This window comes from Anopheles ziemanni, chromosome 3 (assembly GCF_943734765.1).
Source record: "Anopheles ziemanni chromosome 3, idAnoZiCoDA_A2_x.2, whole genome shotgun sequence".
NCBI classification, from domain to species: Eukaryota; Metazoa; Arthropoda; class Insecta; order Diptera; family Culicidae; genus Anopheles; species Anopheles ziemanni.
In genome coordinates, this window is record NC_080706.1 from 74,171,633 (window position 1) to 74,181,307 (window position 9,675).

Genomic DNA, 9,675 nt, shown 5'->3' on the forward strand with positions numbered 1-9,675 from the left:
AGCCAGAATACATTTCTTTTTGATTCCTTAAGCTTCTTCGGGAGTAAAACTCAGCAGTTTGACCAAATAGGTGATGCAACATTCAAAATAATATGTTCTAAAAACTATCTAAATATACGGATTTAAGGTACCTGAACAAGAAATTTCAAAAAAAAAAAATACAAAAAGAGGAATATTGGAAATTCTTTCAACACAGTTGAGTAAATGTTATGGGAATTCATTTTGTACAAAACTAAGATAATTACTGATTAGCCAAGTAAAGTGAAACCGATCTAATGATCGATAGTAATTGAATGAAGAATAACACGATCTTACTCAATGTAGATACAATTTTATAAAACCAAACAGTTCTCAACATAATTAGTAAGGAAAATCGACATTAATATGACCATATTGAATCGAAATATTGTTAAGGAGTAGAAGCAGAAAAAAACGTGAACTCAAGAGACAGTGAAATTGAAGATAAAAAGAGGTGGAACAAGCGATTTTGTGATTAATCTTGACCAGACCTTAAAGGAACAAAATACAATCCAAATTGAAAAACAGGAAGTTTATAAAACAACGATAGTAAGTGGAGATCATGACATACTGGGTTAGCTTTTTGTTAACCATGGTGAACCTTTGTTTGCATAATCAATTACGTACTTTTCGAAACTCATAAGTACACGCAAACAGTTCACTAAATTATATTTATAATGCTCTTCGTGCACATTGTGTAAGTTCCATTACAATGTCATATCTCCCATGAAGGGATAATGTATTTGAGAAAATAAATTAGAGACATCTCCTTTGGTGCTCCCCGTGCCGAAGGAAACGCATGCCCATGCGCCAAAGTGACCACATTCTCTTTGCCGTGGGCATCGCTGCTCAATCAATGTCCGGTTCGGGTCCCACCACCGACCATAACCTCCCTCCCCTTCGGGCACAGGTGCGATGAGCCAACGGTTTACGGTTCATTACGGCCCGTTTAAACATTCAATCGAACGGCTGATCATCGATCATCATCAGCCGGAGCCACCGCTCGGACGCGTCCGCAAGTCACCGGCGACGGAGTAACGGGTTTGATGGCGGGCGTTGAAAAAACCAGTCGAGGTGCCTTCGAATCTCCAACCGGGCTGGCCGGGTCTGGTCAAGTGCACGCCGAATCGATTCGGCGCTTTTTTTTCGGGCGGGAGAGTCTGGAAAACCGCGGTAGCTAATCGTCAACCCACTTCCCATTACGAGCGCTCGGCCGTTTGGCCGAGTGTTGATGCGATTTCGGTGTGTTGTTTCCCTTCCTACAGGGAATGCGGGGGGAGGGAAGAGGATTTCAATCGACAAAATCTGAAGAAACACGACGACGGCGACGACGACGATGACGGGAAAATGGCGCGGCGAGTTAATTAGTTTTGGCACGCAAATTTACTGTTCCATTGACGCGCTAAAGACGCGTTTTATACGCGCGTTTGTTGCTTGGCAGCTTTGCTCCAGGGTTTCAGGTGTTATTATTTTTACTTCGTATACTTTTCCTCCCTCCCTCCCCTGCACGTCATCTCCCTTTGCCCAACCAGTTACTCAGCGATTTATGCTCGAGCACTGGCCACACTCTGGCTACTGTGGGAATTTTCCTCCTCTCGAAACGGTCTCCTTTCCACCTCAACTCGCTGGCTTTGATCGAGCATTTTGGGAACGGGGCAGTCAAACAAACTCGAACGGTTCGGAGGAAAATAAAAGATCGGTCGAGAGGGTCGGTGTAAAGGAAAAAAGAATCAAAACCTCCACACCGTCCCCCGAAAACCCACCCAAGTCCAGCGTCATGCTAATGATCATTTTGTACTCGACCTCTTCGATCGCTTTTCTTTTCTTTTCTTTTTCGGGGGATGCTGGGAGGGAAACCTATGGGTCGATGCAATGCCCCGGGATCGTGCCGGGCGGGTTCACACGGGGGGTAAAGTGTGTGGTGTTTTTTTTTACTTACTTCTGTCGTTTCCCGTGTGTCTTTTCCAACGTTCCGCATGATCGGACCAGGGCGTCTCGGACTCTCGTTGCGGCTCGAATGCGATCGATTCGGTAAAGCCCGTAAATAAGATGTAATCGTATTTTTGACTGTTGCAAATCAATTCGCCGCTTCGTTTTCGTGGGGCGGGCTTAGGAGCGAGAGTGCGAGGGTTTGGTGTAAGGGGAAAAAAAAGGTGGAAACCCTTTGGATGGTAAAGGTAAGGCGCGGGAAAAGAAAAGCCCATGTTTAGGTGAAACGAAGCGTTTCGAGCGGATTAGGTTTATTTCGGACTGAAACAAGGAGACAGAAATGAATCAAGTGTTTTTGAATAAATTACCATTAGCTTGACGCCCGGAGCTAGAGTATTATTTCATGAGTTGATATTTATTAAACCAACTTCTTTACCATTTTTAAATTAATGTCAACTTGTTTGACGCCCAGCTATGCTCGGTGAAGAAAGGGTTGAGAGAAGAATTATGGTTTTAACTTGAGAGTTATGTTTTAATTTAATAGTTACAATAACGGCATATTTAAAATGGATGGTATTTCATCGATTTCCCTGCGTTGTATAAACCTTGGAGTACAACTTTGGTAGATACACTTTGACATATTTTTACATTAGTAGGTGGAATCGCATACGGATTTCTTTATTTGACTATAGTTTAATTTGCTGTTTAGCGTTCATTCTCGATGAATTTAATGCATTTGTCAATCGTTTTCGTCAAAATAAATAGTCGTTATAAGCAGTACAAACGGTCGTTACTCTCTCAGGTTAATTTCCAGTTCCTAGGTCTATGAAAATGGCAAACCTTTATTTTAAACCATGGTTAAAATTAAACAAATCCGTATGCGATTCCACTTAGTGTTGTACTTAATGAATCTTTTGACGATATTCATTCATATGAATCAAGATTCAGATGAATTCAGAAATCTTTGCTGATTCGAATCTTCAAAGCTCAGTGAATCTTTAGAAACCTTAGTGAATCTTCATGAATCTTTCATGGATCTGTCATGAATCTCAACGATTCTTTCATTGGCGTGGACCATGGGACCAAAAAAAATAAAAAAGAGGGTCCTCTACCCATTTTGGTCAATAACATTTCATCGGTTCATGCTCTAAAACGCAGAGAATCTTTCTGAATCATTAATCTGAGTCTGATTTACACAACTCTAGTTTACAAGCTTGTTTTATTTGCCTTAGTAAAACTGAGTTTCAATTGTATAATTTAGATAATTTTATTCAAAAACTAGGGATCAAAAAAAATCTTCAGCAACATTTTCAGTTCTTAAACTTAATGTGTGGAAAGTTTTAGAATCATCGGTTCAGTATTGGTTATCTTTTTAGTGTACACAAAACTCTATAAAAAAAAACAAAAACATTAAATATACAATATATTCCACAATGCATATTTTCGTGAAAAGGCAAGAATTCTGAAAACTATTTAAATGTGAAAAACTACTATCTTACTTGTGTAAAAGAAAATCAAATTAAACTCGTATTTGATAGATGTAAAACTTCATCAACATCAACGAAAAGTACACGCTGGTTTCCCTCTTTTCGAAAGGTACATTCATAGACAAGCATCGTTCACCGATAAACACACGAGATACCTGACTCGCAAATCGGCTTTGCACCAGTTTTATTGCAACCCCCATCGGCCACGACTCCACCGTCGTAGATCATGTTTTACGATCGACAACCGAAAGCGAGGGATAACCGAGCCGACGCGGAGAAGATGCGGAGTTTGTTATTTAAATTGTAAATTGATTTGTACTCGCTCTCGCAACCCTCACCTTCTAGTATCCTTCCATCTTCCGGCGCCCGGCTAGGCGATCTAGAAGCGGATGGAACGGCTCGGAACGGCAAATCGGTTTCGAACGCCGATGGTTTTGTGCTGCGTCGGCGGCCGGAGTTGACCGGTTTTAATTAGCTGCACGTTGCTCGCAGTCGCGTTCGATTTATTATTCTTTCTCGCATGCCTTCTGTCACTCCGCCCCGCACGCTCGAGGCAGCCTGCGGGGGAGGGGGGACGATCGTGGAACTAGTTTTGCAAATTTTGTTAAACTACCATTTCGACATGCCGGCCGGGACATGATAAGAAGCGCCTCCACTTCGTCGCCGGGTGAACGTTTGCCGCAGAGCTGGCGCCAGACCGGACCTCGCTCGGAAGGTGGGAAGATTGTGAAAGAGCTTTGTCGAAATTAAAGGAGAGAAGAAAATAAAAAAAGAAAAACCGAAATGAGACGCCCGCTTGGGAGATGATCGCGACGCAAACGATGCTCGAGATGCGGATAACGACGGGTGTATTTTTTTCAAATTTATCACTCCTTGTCTTCGGCTGCTTCTGATGTCGCTGCGGAGTATCTGGCCCGGGGTTTGATATGTCCTTTCTCTGCTGGATGGATGCGTCGTGACCTTTCTTTCACTTTTTTTGGGGTTTTTTGTTGAACATGATGAGTTAAGAGATGTGATGGTACGCTCAGTTGAGTTGTGTTGTTAAGCTAATTTGATACTTTTCAAGGTTGTTAGGCACAAGAATTCTTTCGAAAATTTGCAGCGCAAACAAACTGTACGATCGCAAAAATAATGTTGATTCAATTTGTTTAGTTTAATGTTTTTAAATAAGTCCCCACCGACTTTTGTTTGTTTATTGTATTAAATTGTTGCAATTATTTTCCTTAAAATATTTTTAGTTATAAATACTCTCATGTGATTTTTTACTAAAATTTATTTTCAATTAAACGTGCTGTAAAAATGTCTTGTCAATTGCATTGTTAGTCTCAGGAAGCATTCTCACCGAGCGGAAGATAACGGGTTCGTACCTTTCCGCCTCAACCAAGACACCCGATATCGTCACCCGATATCGGTACGAACCTTATGGGAAGCGATAAATTAAGGTGATCTGGCGATTCTCCGGCGCGTCCTGTTAATATACTCGACGATTGCTGTCGTCTCAGTTTTGGCTAAAATAATCGCCCGCCGTTAATTAGCGGGGGAGTCCACGTAACGGGGCGTTAATCTGTGATCGTACGCAACCGGCGAACGATATTTCATACCCTCGATTTAAACGATGGTCGCTCGGCTCGCTGGGTGGGCATCATCACGGAAACAACGGTTGAGATTTTAAAATGCTTTCGAATTTTTTCGGCCATTGCGCCCCGTGTGGTCCTAGCGACGGTTTCGTGGGCTTCCAAACCAAAAACAAAACTAAAATATGTAAAAACACATATGCACACACAGCCAATTGCACTTAAGCCCCCATTTTCCCCAACTACGCACCGAGCGGGGGACGACGCGCTAGTGAAAGTTTTTTTCAAAAACTTTTTCCTTTCCTTCCGAAGGCGAAGAAAGTCGCCAAGAAGCCTTTCGCATCTTCAGAACGCTTAACCATTCACCACGGTTCATCCGATTTATTCCCTCCGTGTCTCCTGTTTTCATCTTCACTTTCACACACAAGGATGACGGTGGGATGGTCGGATAGGTTTGTCTTAAGCGGTTTGCGCGCTGGAAGCTAAATGGAGCTCGGGGCACGCCGTCGAGCAATGGGCGGTGAAAGGGATGCTTGGTGGCAAAGGTGAAGAAGAAATGTGAGCAAACGGTGGGTTTAGCTTACCAAACATTCACGTTTGCTCCCAGCAGTTGGCTTCGACACAACCCGAGCATATGCAAACACATGTAGTATGTTGCTTTTCGCTTCGTTCGCACACGAAGCTCTTTTGCGCTTAATGACACTCAATGAGTTTCGGGATAAAGCGGCACCGAAACGGGCGTATAAATCACCTCACTAAACGGTCGCGATTACTCCTTTATGTCGTGGATGAGTTTTTGGGAAATGGAACCTTAAAACGTTCGAAAATACATTACTCCGAAGGGACAAATGGAAACGTTTTTTTTTTATTTTATTTACTCAACAACGAAGCAAGATTATGTGGGAATTTTCCATGAGCAATTTTTATTTTTTTGCAATTAAATAATCTAAAGATTCAGTTCGCTGGAACTCTGCAATTATCCTCTGAAAGTCTATAAACAACTTGAATTTTTTTTATATTTGCTTTACTACAAATTCAAAAGAGTATAATTTACAGCATTTGTTTATTGTTTTACCATACATTTTAGTTTGTTTTCCAATACAAGAGTTTGATTTGAACTTTTAACTTGTGCGTTCTTTTTATGTTTTCAATTATCGAAAATCTCCTTTTAAATATCATCTGATATCGTAATTACAAAAATACTTTATTTATTTAATCCTAGAACTCTATTAACATATTTCTCACACTCCAAAGGATTGATACAGAAGGAAAAACTGGATCAGATGAACAAATCTGAAATTTATTACTACTATCTCATGTTATATATGTTTATCATAATACGCAATCTGTTATACACATGATACAATTTCCATCATTATATCATTACATAACCTCCAATTAGGAGAAACATTACTTTGACAATTTATTTCAGATTCTTTTCCAGAAGATATTTGGATCAATTTTATCCAAAGCTCTCATCAGTGTTCTCAAACATTCCGAAATGGATATCTCTATTTTCTTCTGCTGAAACTTGGCGTGGAATTTAAATTTGCCATGCATTATGTTCAGCTTCGTCCGGCATTATTCAATGATTGATCGATCATTGTGACAAAATAATTATTATAATTATCTCCGGTCCGGCGTTGGAGCACACTCCACATGTCATTTGAATATTGATCGGTTACGCTTGCGTTGCAGACACACACACACATGCTGAAACACGATCGGTAGTTTCGGTCAGCTAGCAATAAAAATGTTTGTCCTCACCTGTCGTCCTGCCGCAAAACGCGGCAGAAATCGAGATAATGCCCGAACCGAAACCTTTCCGTCTTACCAAAGGCGGTAATTGGAAATCGGACCAACAACTTCATCGGGTTTTTCCCGGCCGCAGTCGTTCATCAATCTTCACCCCGCTGCGCTCTGCCTTTGTTGGGCTGTCTTCCCTTTTGGTGGAGTTTTCTTTCTGCTCAGTTTTTGTCTCGAAGCTCCGAAGCTCGATTTGATTTCACGATCAATCGGTAAATAAAGCCTCCGGATAGCATAAACCCGATGACGATGGGGTCTCCTCGGCACTACCGTTTGCATTTGGTTTTGAGGAGAACGGGGGAAAACGGTGGTAGGACTGTATCCAATTATGCGCCCGAGAGCTGATAATCGAAGATCAAACCGAAGTCGAAGGACATCCCGAAAAAAAAACACACACAACGACTCCTATCTAATTGGGATCGTAAACAGAAATCTCCGTGACGTCGAAGGTAACGGCGGGCGAAAGGATCGACATCAAGGGGGGAAAGACAACCAACACGGAGGGAAAACCTAATGCAATGGATTCCCGGCCAATCAGCGCATCTGAAGGTATCTCAAACACGGCGAGTAAAAAGGTAAAAGTCTTCCGCACTGGAACGCAATCGGTCGGGGTCGAGTTTGATTGAGTGTCGGGTTATAATCGTAACTCATAAAAATATATGCTTCAGCCACGCCGTTGTGTGCGCGCAAAACAAAACGCCACACATGAAATGCACCGGGTGTAACGCTCTCATAATCTCCGCTGCCGGTAATCGATTATCGAAAACGAATTGACAACTGCACTGATTGCCATTGTGCCTTTCCAACCCGCCGGACGGTCCATTTATGGAAAGTGGGTGTTTTTTTTTGCTGCTTGTGTTGACTCCTTCGGCATTAACATTTTACGCTTCATCAAGGGTTGATTTGGTTTTTGCTCACTCCCTGCTAAATTTGCGTATATCCAGCTGACACGAGATGGCGAGAGAATTTCGGTGGCTCCCCGCCTTTCGCCTGGCGTGTAATGGTTCACGCGGATCAAGAGGATGGCTGGCGGCTGTATTTCAATTATAATTTAGCCCGGATCGTCGGGCCCGGTCAAGCATTAAAACCATCCCGAAAAGGATCGTTGTTAAAAAAAAACGACAGACGCAGCAGAAACTGTCCTTTCGAGGCAATCATCGTCAGCTCACCTGCCTCGCGAGGGCTGGATTAAGGAAACGATGGCAGGTGGAAAGGCGTTGAAAATCCCCCGCGGTGCGCTCGCCATCGGAATCGATCGCCAGCTCGCAATCGATGAGTGATTAAGGAGGAGGAAGAAACCCAGTGCGGGGAGCGGTGTCGCTCAGGGTCGAGGAGCCACTATTGATAGGTTATTAATGAAGCCTAACGATATCGGATCGAGCTACGCAGATCGAGGACAAAGTCCTAATGTTTTGTTTTGTGTAGTAAATTTGCCAACAATCCACTTTATTCTCACGTCAAGTCAAATCGTTCGTTTCGTTAGAATGAAAACTTTACGATCTATATGTTATCACTACAATACTTTGCTATGGAATCTCAACAGGCTATAATTTGATCAGTTTTCAAGATTATTTTAATCAAGAAAAGGCTACTTTTTAGTATATTTATTGGCTACTTATTGGGGTTTTTATTTGTTTATGCACTTTTTCATCATTCCGCTGGCTCGGTGTAAAGCAAAAGTTAATATACACTACCTATGAAAAACGATTTCACATTTTTAAGATGCAATATCATGTCACAAGTTAGTTTTCGATAGTTTTCCGTTCTGTGCTTTGTTCCATTTCTCCATACGTAAGCGTTCTGATTTGTTATAAGGTATGCATTATTATGGAAATTGTTGTTATTTTATGTCTACGAAGCCAATTTATAGAGTCATTTGTTATCACAAAAATACGATTTTATTTTTAAAATGTTACTGAATGTTTTACCTTTTTTGTGCACATTTGTGATTTGAATAACACATTTTGAAAAAAACTAGGGCTAGAAAAACTTAATTACGATCATTCTTCCACTGAGCTAGTGGAATGATGGAGAGATGCCTCCAAAATCCTAAAACGCTAAAAAGTTACCGTTTAGAGTTCTGAAAAATCTTCAAAAAAAGAGAATTTACAGCATTTGTTTAAAGTTGTGTTTTAAATGTAACTGTAATTTAAGGATTTTGAGAAAACCTTTAAATTTTTCAAAAAATATTCAGCCATTTCCGAGGTATAAAAATCGAGAACTTCGTTGCGGTCGCTGATTTGATTATAGTGTTAAATTTTCTTTAATTTTGTACTCTTTTGAAAAAATTTATTGAGAAAGCCTACGAAATTATTGCAAAACAAAACGCTTTCCTAAATAAAGTTTCATGTAAAGCGAACTTCATAAGCATGTGAGGCAGCACCTTGGTTCAGACTTTGTCAGCCCATGATCTACTGAGAAGCGTTTTTTTTTTTACTTTCTAGTGAACTCAACATGCTTCGTGTGCAGGATTGTCCCTTCAAGAAAATGAAGCAAATTTCATGTTCACTTCTTTACGTCCCTTACGGACGCACTTTTCGTCCGCACCGATACAACGTGCCAATTTGCACAGAATTTCCTCTTATTTGTGGTTTACCCTAGTGTCCCCCGGCAATGATTTACCGTTCGAGGTCCTACGCGAGCGCATTGAGGGCAACTTAAGTAACTGCAACTACCGCCGGACTGCAGGATTGTATCGCCACTCAGCATAACCCCCAAAGCCCCGAAGCTCTGACCACGGGACGCATTCAAAGTCCGACAGTCTTCGTAGACGAGCCCGGCCCGACGTTATTTATGACTGCGAGGCCAGCGGCGACCGGCACGGTGTCGGTGTCGCGGCGCGCAACAATTAGTGGAGCGAT